The following is a 9494-nucleotide window of genomic DNA, read 5'->3' as shown; positions in this document are numbered from 1 at the left end:
AAACATGGTGGGATGTGGGTGGTGATGCATTCCAAAGAGTCCAGTGGTGTATCCTGAATGAAGTGAGAGAGGGCACAAACAGTCATTCCTCCAAGGAAAAAAAATCTCCATCTATTGCTTCCAAGTTATACATACACACACAGACACAGACACACACACACACACAGACACACAAGATAGATATGTGTGTGTGAAAAACTTAGATGCGTATCCACACCTTTTAGAAGTGTTGGAACTGTGCTCGGCTTGTGCTGAATTTAAGGCTAAACCAAAATTCAGGTTCCAAGGCATTGAAACTTTGCCAACTGTTTTCTGAAAATGTTGGCTCCAAATGTTGAAAATCTCATGAGATCAGCTGTTCTTCTGAGTTTTCCTCCACCACGGGCTGTATCAGAACCAGCTCCAGCAAATAAGAAGCCTTTTGGGTTTGTGATCTGCTGCAGATTTATAGCATTGATAAGGGCAAAAAGTTTTGCATCCAGCCTGTTTGTTCTCACATATTATTAATCACAGATGGAATTGAAATGCTGTTTTTAAGTAAAGGATCCTGAATTTAGAACAGTATTATAAATGTGTAGGTATGCCAAATTGATTTTAAGAGGATAACTGACTAAATCTATAGAGAACCTTTTGGTTTGGTTTGTATGTTTACAGCTGGCTTTGCAACAATGCTAAACTAACATCGCAATAGTGCAAGGCAGCAGGGTTAGGAGAAATGAGTGTAAATGGAGCTGGGAAGTGCTAAATTCTACTCTGCTTTTCCATCTAAGTCGCCTCAAGCTAGCCATGTCAATTCTCTACCTGTTTCCCATTGGTGATAACATTTCATTATCATTCTCTCAAGAGCATCAAGTTGATGGATCTTTCACCCAACCTCTGAACTTCTAGAGATCTCTACAGGTACAAATCTCTCCTGAGTATCTCATGAAAGGAAGTTGTGTGATTCTGGTTGTGGGTTCATAATGCAAATCTAGAAACTCAGCCCTAGCTGCACACCAATGATTTTGCAAGGGGAGAAGATCAAGTGATATTTACAGTTCTGAGAGTTCAGTGCAGCTTTGGACATGAACAAGTCATTACTTAAACATAAGATCTCACATCAGATAATTTTCTTTTAGAAGTTATTTTGCTCTTATGATGAGATTTTGTCAAGAAATATAGAAATTCAGAATTAAAAAAATGCAATCAAGAGTACTGTAGCAATGAAGTCCTGTTCAATTGCTAGGCGTTTGTACATAATATATAAACCAAATAATAAAATAACAATATATATAATATAATAATTAGATAGCAATATTACATAAAATACAAACAATTAATTTATTTTACATGGTTTCATTACATTACATGTAAATGAAATTTTAAATCCTGTAGAATACTAAAATATAGTCAGACTGGATAATTGTATTCTATTTTTTTTTCCTAGGGTGACTGGTTTCTCAGGCACACTGCTATTGTTAAGCCCAAGTAGCAAGTACTTCACTGTTTCATTTTGTGCCCGTAGAATTACTTTTTATTTAAAAGATGCAAAAAAGATTTATAATTTAGCTTAGGGTTGCTTGAAAGACTGCTTTGTTTGGTTACCAGTTTCAAACACATATGGTATAACTCATATTGCTGCAAGTAAAACAAGGCTGACTGTTGAATGAGCATAACACTGTAATAGCAGAATGTCTGCATTTAGCCCTTTTAACTCAGATCTGCTTGCAAGCCAAAATCAAATGGGAAACAATTAGTGCCTGTCAGAAAATGATTTCCTCCTTCCCCCTGAGAAAATACAAAAATGCAAAAGAAAAAAAGAAGAAATTTTCAGATGAAAACTATTAATTTTATTGTGGAGATGCTTTTCCAATGTCTCATGGGAACTGTAGTTTGTATGCCTCATGACCCAATTCCTTTTCAACAACTCAATCCCTTAATAGTCTGTCTCTTGCCCTAAGTCACCCCTACACCCTTCCATGAACAGTTTAGCCATAACATGGAGGATTCCATGGTTTGTAGAAGTAGAAGATACAGAAGACTCCATTAGAGGAGCACCATGCATACATGACAGGGAAGCTTGTGAGTCTGAACAACAAGTTCTGCCAAGCCTCGGGGCAAAGTTCAAAAGCCTGGGAAATTTTGTGATTTTGATAAGAAATCACAGATATGATTGTCCTCTCTGAGTCAAAATCTAAATCTTATCATGCTGCAGGCTATTAAAACTTAGGATACTCCTCAATTTCTTTTCCTATTTAGAAAAAGAGAAGCTAATATTTTGAGGAATCCATCACGACAAACCCCTTAAATAAATCTATTGGATGAATGACACAGAAACCATACTGCCAAAGCATTGTATACCTAAAATGTTTCAGCATTTCTTGTGAAAGCTAGAGGTATGCAAAAGAATTCTAGGGCGATAGAAGGGAACACTTCCCTGTGAGTCCCTGGAAGTGTTCTGTATTAAGGCCTTTGTCAACTAAAGCACAATTTTTTGGATTACCACAGAGTACTTTAAAAGTAATATTCTTTTCTGGGGGAGAACAAGAGAAGAACACTACTTCAGATAGGAGTAGTGAGGGGAACATAATAGGTATTATTTTGATTAGAAAGAACAGTGGATCTCTATAAATTCATGTTATTCTTAGTTTTAGAAAATGGCAAGCCTAAAGTAAATTGGGATTGAGACAGAGAAACTTGTTTACGGCAACTTGCTGCCTAGCATCTCTTCAGAAAATTCTGGTGGACGCAAAGACAGTCTGGTTTTCCTGTGTTGCAATCAAAACAGCATGGTGATCTCAGCAAAACATGTCTACTATCTTTCTTATTTTAGTGACAGATTTACATATTCCATACCTCTCCAAACAAGACTAGGAGGACTTTGTACCCTTTTCTGCCCTCAAATGTTGTTATGAAATTGTATGACTCTTCTCCCTAAATACTTTGTGTAGTTTTTAAATTTGCTATTGTGCATTTCCCCAGTCTGCCTACACCATCTATATTTAAAAATGGATTTTATTTCCTTCCCAGAATCTCCCTGCTTTTCAGGTTTACGTGCTGTCTTTGTTAATCCTGACTCCACTTTTGCTATTGCATCCACTTGGACTTTTTCTCTGGGTCCTCAGTAGGTGGGCCAGAGGAAAACATGGAACAAAAAACCCAATTGTGTAGGGTAGCAGCCAGACGTGGTGTAGGACAACACAGTCTCAAACAAGACAGACACATCTCACAACAGTGTCTATGGCTCTACATTTAGAGCCCAGAAACTCAGCTATAAAGGCATCAAGCTACCTGGGCCCATCAACCCTTTTTGACCCTGCTGTTCAGTGTCCCTGATATTTCAGGCATAAGGACAGGGTGGGATTAAGTCAGGAGACTGGCTATGCTCCTGCACATCTCCTCATTTTCTGATTGGCAGGGCTGTACAGGTTCAGCAAAATCAGGCAATCAGAGCTCAGCACAGCCAGAAGAGCTTCCCTGGCCTTGACACCCAGAGCTTCAGAAGATGGTGTGGAAATACCATTTCCTCAGAGTTTCTGATTAAGAAAACTCCAGATAACCTCAGTGAAAACAGAGTCATACAGCTTACAAGAAACGAGGGTGATATAACAATTTCAAGGTGTATTGAAGACAAAATATAAGTCATTAAGAATAGACAATTAACAGATCCCAAATTAACTGTGGGCTTCCAACAGAAGGAATAAACTCAACTACTTGATCAGTAAACAAAGATCATCAGCATTAGTTTTCTGTCATCCACAGCAGCAGTTTAGGTTTCCAGCCTCATCCAGGTAACATAAATGGAAGAAGAACCCCTATGGGAGTTCAGTGAGGAACAGGACTTGTGAAAAGCTGTGAGGACACCAGGGGTTAATTACATTAATACAGGGCACAGACACAGGGCCAAAAAAAGTCGGATTGACAGTGCCAGCAGCTAAGAGGACCACTGCTTCTGGCAGCATTTCTCTGTCTAGTGTAGTGATGACTCACAGATTTCCTCATCACCTGTTGATAAACCTGGAAAAAATAGAGAAGATGTACATTGTGGCTTTCAGATGCCTTTAGCAGAGAAAAGAAGAACAAATGGTCAGAATTCATCTCTAAGATGGAGATGATGCATGTCAAGTTACACAGATACACACACTTTAGTGGGATTGACCCCAAGGACTGGGAAAAAGGACAGTCTACAAACCATAAATGAGCATGTCTGCTTCAGACATTCCAAAACAGGAACGAGCAGGACCATTGGATTGCATAGTGCCACCTATTATTCAGCATTGCTTAACTCCTGGCTTTGTGGGAGAGTTTCCAGTTACTCGAAACACTAATAAACTTTATTCACAGTGGCTGACATTTTCCATGCCTCAGGCTAAGTGCTTGTGGAATAGTGCAGCCAAAATGTGGCTCAACTATTTCTAAGTATTCAGCAGTCATGCTTATAGCTTGAGAATTACCCAGATTCATCCTTTGCCTTGTGGCCAAAACAGTTGATGAGGCTCAGACACATGTGTTTGTCCATCAGCTTGAGACTTGGATATGCATTTGTGCCATCTAGAATGTGATATTGATACAACACTTGATATTACGTGGCAGTTTAAAGGGTTTCTTTGGCTTGAGACCCACAAAGTCATTAATATTCCATAAAGGCCACACCAAGTTAGTCACAGGCCAACACCTCATCAACAATTTTGTTGATGCAATGCTAGAGAGAAAAGCCTAAAAAATATTAAGACTTTTTTTATACATTGCCATATTTATAGTCTTGTATTTCTTTGTTTTTAAAGCCAAACTGAATCACTGGCTATGTTCAGACAGTTGTGGAAGGGGAAAAATATGAGCTTAAGTTTGAAAATCCCTTCTAAATCACTGAAGATAGCTTTTCTATGCAGTAAAAATGTGTTGTGAAGATCTGTAACTGAAAGGTTAGATTTGTTTTAAGTGTGCTGCAGTTATCAAGAAGCAACTATTAAAACACAGGAAATTCTGACTTAAGGTTAAAGTTAAAAGGAACTCAAGACAGATGTTAGGCCATGACTTCAAGGAATAAGTGTTAGTAAGATTTATTGGGCCAAATTCATCCGAATCAAACCTGGTGTAAGCCAACAGAGTTTTTAAAGTTAGTGATAAGAAACCACTGCTATGCTAGATAGATAAGAGACGATGACTTTTGTTTTTCTCAGGTTGTTCAAATAAACTGACTTAAGGTATCCAACTGACTTGGATATCTTAATCAGTAGCTTTTATCACAGCAGAAGTTTATATTCCGTTTTTCCTTTATTTTTCTGCCCATTTAAGAAGATGGGGTTTGTCTTTCTTGATCTTAAGCTGGGCACAGTTTAATTTTATCAATTGTATGTATTTTTTTCTTGACCTACTTTTCCTGATTTTCTTCCTACCATTTTAAAGTGTCATTTTATTATTATCTTTCCCTGCTGTGCATAATATAGGAAAGAGGGAGAAATATTCAGGGATGAACCAGTCTTTGTCTAGAAACACTCATTTTCACCTCCTCCCCATTCTGGAGACCCTGTGCTCGCTCAAGTCCAGAAAGGCATCCCATGAAAGTCATCCACATTTTTGAGGTTCAGATTCATAGTCTGAGGTGCTCTCCTGTTAGTGAATAGAAAACATTAAATAGGTGAATGAGATTGACAAAAGCAGTGCGAATTCCTTGATTGATGAGTGGCCATCTTAAAAGCCTTTTTAATATTTTTAAAACATTTTACACAAAAATTATACAATTTTATTACATGTATTACATTTTGATCATGATTTTTTTTTCAAGAATCTGAAATAAAATACAGACATAAAAAAAGGAGGGAATAATATATATGCATCAACTTAGCTTCACTCGAAGCATATCTAAACAGCTGTCTCCCACATGAAGTGTTATTCTTCTTAGTGATGGCCAAAAAGAAAAAGAAAAGCCAATGGTATTAGTGTATAGGGCATTCTAGATTTCTCTGGCACTACAGCAGAACAAAAACAAGAAAAGTGGTGGAAAAAAAATAAAATAGAGTAAGTGTTACTCCCAAGCAGGTTGTTCACTTGCTAGTAGAAGTGTCAGTAATTTTTACTGACATAGTCACTTTGAACATTACAGAACTAAAAACATAGAAGCACAGGACAAGAAAGATCAAAATATGTCTATATCTCCAGGATCTTCTTGCTTTTCCTCTACGAAAAACCCCAGGATATGAATCACATACACCGGGGCCACCAAGCCCTTGCAGCTGATCTCTGCTCTGCTTTCCTGGGAAAGGAGACCTTCTTTTCAAATTTCTGTCAATATGTCACAGGGGAAAAGAAAGCCATGCAAAAATCACATCAGAGCTTTCCCAGTGATGAAGCTTTTTTACGAAAAGCAAATGTTTTCCTTAGAATTATTACCATCTGAGTTATTTCCATGTTGCAGCTGAAGGCCAGTAGTTTGCAAGTGCAAATACTTGGGGGGGGAGGAATAGGGGAAGAGGGATCGTTTCCATTTTTGCCAGTGTGTAAATCTTGTTTTCTGCTGGCTGCAGTCACCCTGATGGACTTGCACTCAGTGAAGGCCCCACTGTTTCATGACATGAATATGATTTTGGAGTCAATAATGTAAATGCTTTCTCATACTCAGCATAAGCAGGCACAAGAGCAAATGGTCTCATTTACAGTGAAGGTGATGTTTAAAATAACCATTATATGTTTATCTACCCAAAGCTCCCAAAAGATCTGCATATATGTGTCTACTGCCTAGGTCTTTCCCCTGAAAAAGCTGAGAATGTAGTTAAGTCTCCTTGGACTCATCAGCTGTAGTGCTTTTGGCACAGTTCTGCATCACACCGTCCCCTTCTGCCTATCTGTTTTTTCCATTCTCTGCCTATATCATCTGAACCTGTAAATACATGGAACTCAAAACATTCTCTGATTAAAAACAGGAATACTTTCTCTTGCAGTAACATTAATCATGCTCAGAAATGGGCTCTTAATACAGCATCCCAAATATCTTCCTTGAAAATGTCCTGTGGGCCCTAATTATCTCTCTCCAAATGAAAAGGATTGAGTCAAGAGTTTTATGTATCTGCTTAGTTTTCAACTGGATTTTGCTGGTGGTTTAAATAAGCATGCTCATTAGCATCTGTCAGCTGCCCAGACTTATTATTTTACTGCTATGTGTTGATTTGACTTTATTAAGACCTACAAGCCTGGATCCTGCCTGAGAGATGGACTCCGGAGCAGATCTGCCACAGCAGTTACAGTCATCTGCACAGGCTGCATCAGTGCCCACAGTCAGGTGGAGTCTGCTGCCCTGCCCTGCACAAGGTTTTCACCTGCAGGTTTTTTCTTTCTTTCTTCCTTCCGTCAGCTCAGTCCAGAGCTTCTGGCTGTTACAGCAAACTGCTGAAGCATCCCCTCTTCTCCAGTCTTTGATGGAAGTTGCCTACTTCTTTCTTTAGCTTAAAAGAAGGAATGGATTCCTAGAACCTGGAAGAGCAGAATAATGTTTCTAACAATAAAACAAATCAACCAAATAAGCAGTGCATTTACACCTTTTCTTGTCCTCTTCTCTCTTCCCTCCTCAGCTCTATCTCCTTTCCTCCCAGGTGAGAAATGCTGATATGTTGTATAATTCAGAAGCAGTTTGGTGTGTTCCCCACCTGCCCTGGAGCTGATGGCTGTTTTTGGACTGTGGTATAAATGTTTCTGTGGCTACTCCCAGAACTGTGGCTCCAGACATCGTTGTGGGAGAATGGGAGGGAAATATTACCATGGCAGCCCATCTTCCTCTTTCAGACTGGGAAGAAAATTCACTAGTAGTGTTTGGTCATGGTTTTATAATTCTTAAATAAATTTCTGAAGGATTGCTTGTGGGAAAGGGTGACAGACCAGTGAATGAAAAATCTATGCTTGGGCCTTACAGGTGAAGGTGTAAGGGAAATGCTCCCTTAAGAAAGGCTTTCACATTAAGAAAACTTTTTCATTTTAATTCTTCTAAAACTTCTTCAACTCACATGGTATATGTCTTCCATGGACATTGATACAACCAGTCTCTATTTTATTCATTCTTTCTTTTCCAGTATTTCTCCTCTCCTTGCTCTCTGCTAGAGAGTGAACCTTTCATTTTCCTTCTGGCTCCTGTCAAACATTGTTATGATGCCTTTTAACCCACCTGTTGTTTCCAAAACTTTGGAGTCTGCTCATATTCTGAAGAAGGAAGATCGTCCCAGACTGTCCTCAGCTGAGAGTCCTGATACAGGGCTGAGAGGGACCAGAAGGGATATGATCCAAAAGAACATGCAGGGATCACAATGCTGTTGGAAAACAAGAGTTACCTGACACTGCAGCCAGTCTGTAGCCCTGTCTTGCCTGCAGCCCACTCTGAGTAGCCTGTGATGGCAACAAACTCTTCTCTGGCAATCAGACAGCAAAGGGGTCCAGCCCCTATCTTGTGCCAAGATCAGAATGAAGAGGTAAATGCTGTTTCCTCACAAGAAGTGAAAGCAGCTCCCTATCATCTGCAATGGGTTAGCTATGATTTCACCACACGCCTTCCCTGAGAGACAAATACTCACCAGGGCTGATGAGCTATATCAGCCTAAGAAGAACCAGCATCCATGTACTTAAGAAATGCTGAAGCAACAGCCTGCTATGCCACTTAGCCTGGGACAATGAAACATCAATGATCTCACATTTCAAGTCCTTTCACCTAGCAATGTTTGCAAGCACTGTCCATTAACCCTCCTCCAGCCCCTCAGTGCCACCTCTAGAAATGATGAAGTAAAATTCAGTTTGAGATCACACTTATTCCTGCATCCAAATCCATCACATATTATAGCCTCTCATGTTAGCACAAACATCCTTTAGAATGAAACTTTCCTATTACCATTTCCATTACAGAATCATTTCATCTGTAATAATTTTCCATCAGAGGCTGGAGAGGAGTCTGCTGCAGCTTTACCTGCATGTTCATACCAAGCACGATTGAGAGTTACCATTTTTCTTTGTGTTTGAAACCAACAGGAGGAGGAAAAGGTTCTATAAATACAGACGATCAAGAGCCTTTTACATCTAGCAGTACGCAGTGAAGCACACCTGTAACAAAATAGGAGAGCTCAAGGGGGTGGGGGGGAGATTTAGGAAAAATCGGAGCAGAATTAATCCTTCAGGCTGAACCGCCTCTGCAGAGCACAACTATAGAGTCCTGCTGACTCGAAGGGCCATTATTCAAGGGTTAAATGTCACTCAAATCAACCTCATTATGAACTGAAGGATGAGGAGGGGCTCGGGGGAGACACTGCTTTCTTATGCATTTACAATTGAGCCGCTCTGGCCTGGAGATGACCCGCCGCACAATTTTTAAATTATCTCTGCGCGCTCTGCTTGTTTTGGAAATGCTCTAAATAAAAATAATGGACTGTCTTTTAATAAGTCTCATTGTGAAGATTCCACATATCAAACAACGCAGCGCAGCTTGGAGGCAAGCGACGGGCATGTGTGATCTAGCTGGAAGAGAGACAAATGGTGATGGGAGC

The 9494-nt window shown here is 39.5% G+C and overlaps 2 long non-coding RNA genes across 3 annotated transcripts in view; both read right to left on the bottom strand.

Moving 5' to 3' along the window:
* Positions 1-9494, bottom strand: part of LOC135289055 (uncharacterized) — a 62732-nt gene that overhangs the window by 6907 nt on the left and 46331 nt on the right. The gene's annotated exons all lie outside the window — the stretch shown is intronic.
* On the bottom strand, positions 3293-7589 carry LOC135289056 (uncharacterized). The gene is made up of 3 exons (XR_010351860.1): positions 7293-7589; positions 5486-5589; positions 3293-3996 (listed from the first exon to the last, which is right to left on the bottom strand). It is a non-coding gene; the product is annotated as an uncharacterized LOC135289056 (long non-coding RNA).

Source organism: Passer domesticus, chromosome 1 (assembly GCF_036417665.1).
Source record: "Passer domesticus isolate bPasDom1 chromosome 1, bPasDom1.hap1, whole genome shotgun sequence".
Lineage (NCBI taxonomy): Eukaryota > Metazoa > Chordata > Aves > Passeriformes > Passeridae > Passer > Passer domesticus.
Note: the sequence above shows the minus strand (reverse complement) of the source record. Positions and strands in the feature narration are given on the sequence as shown.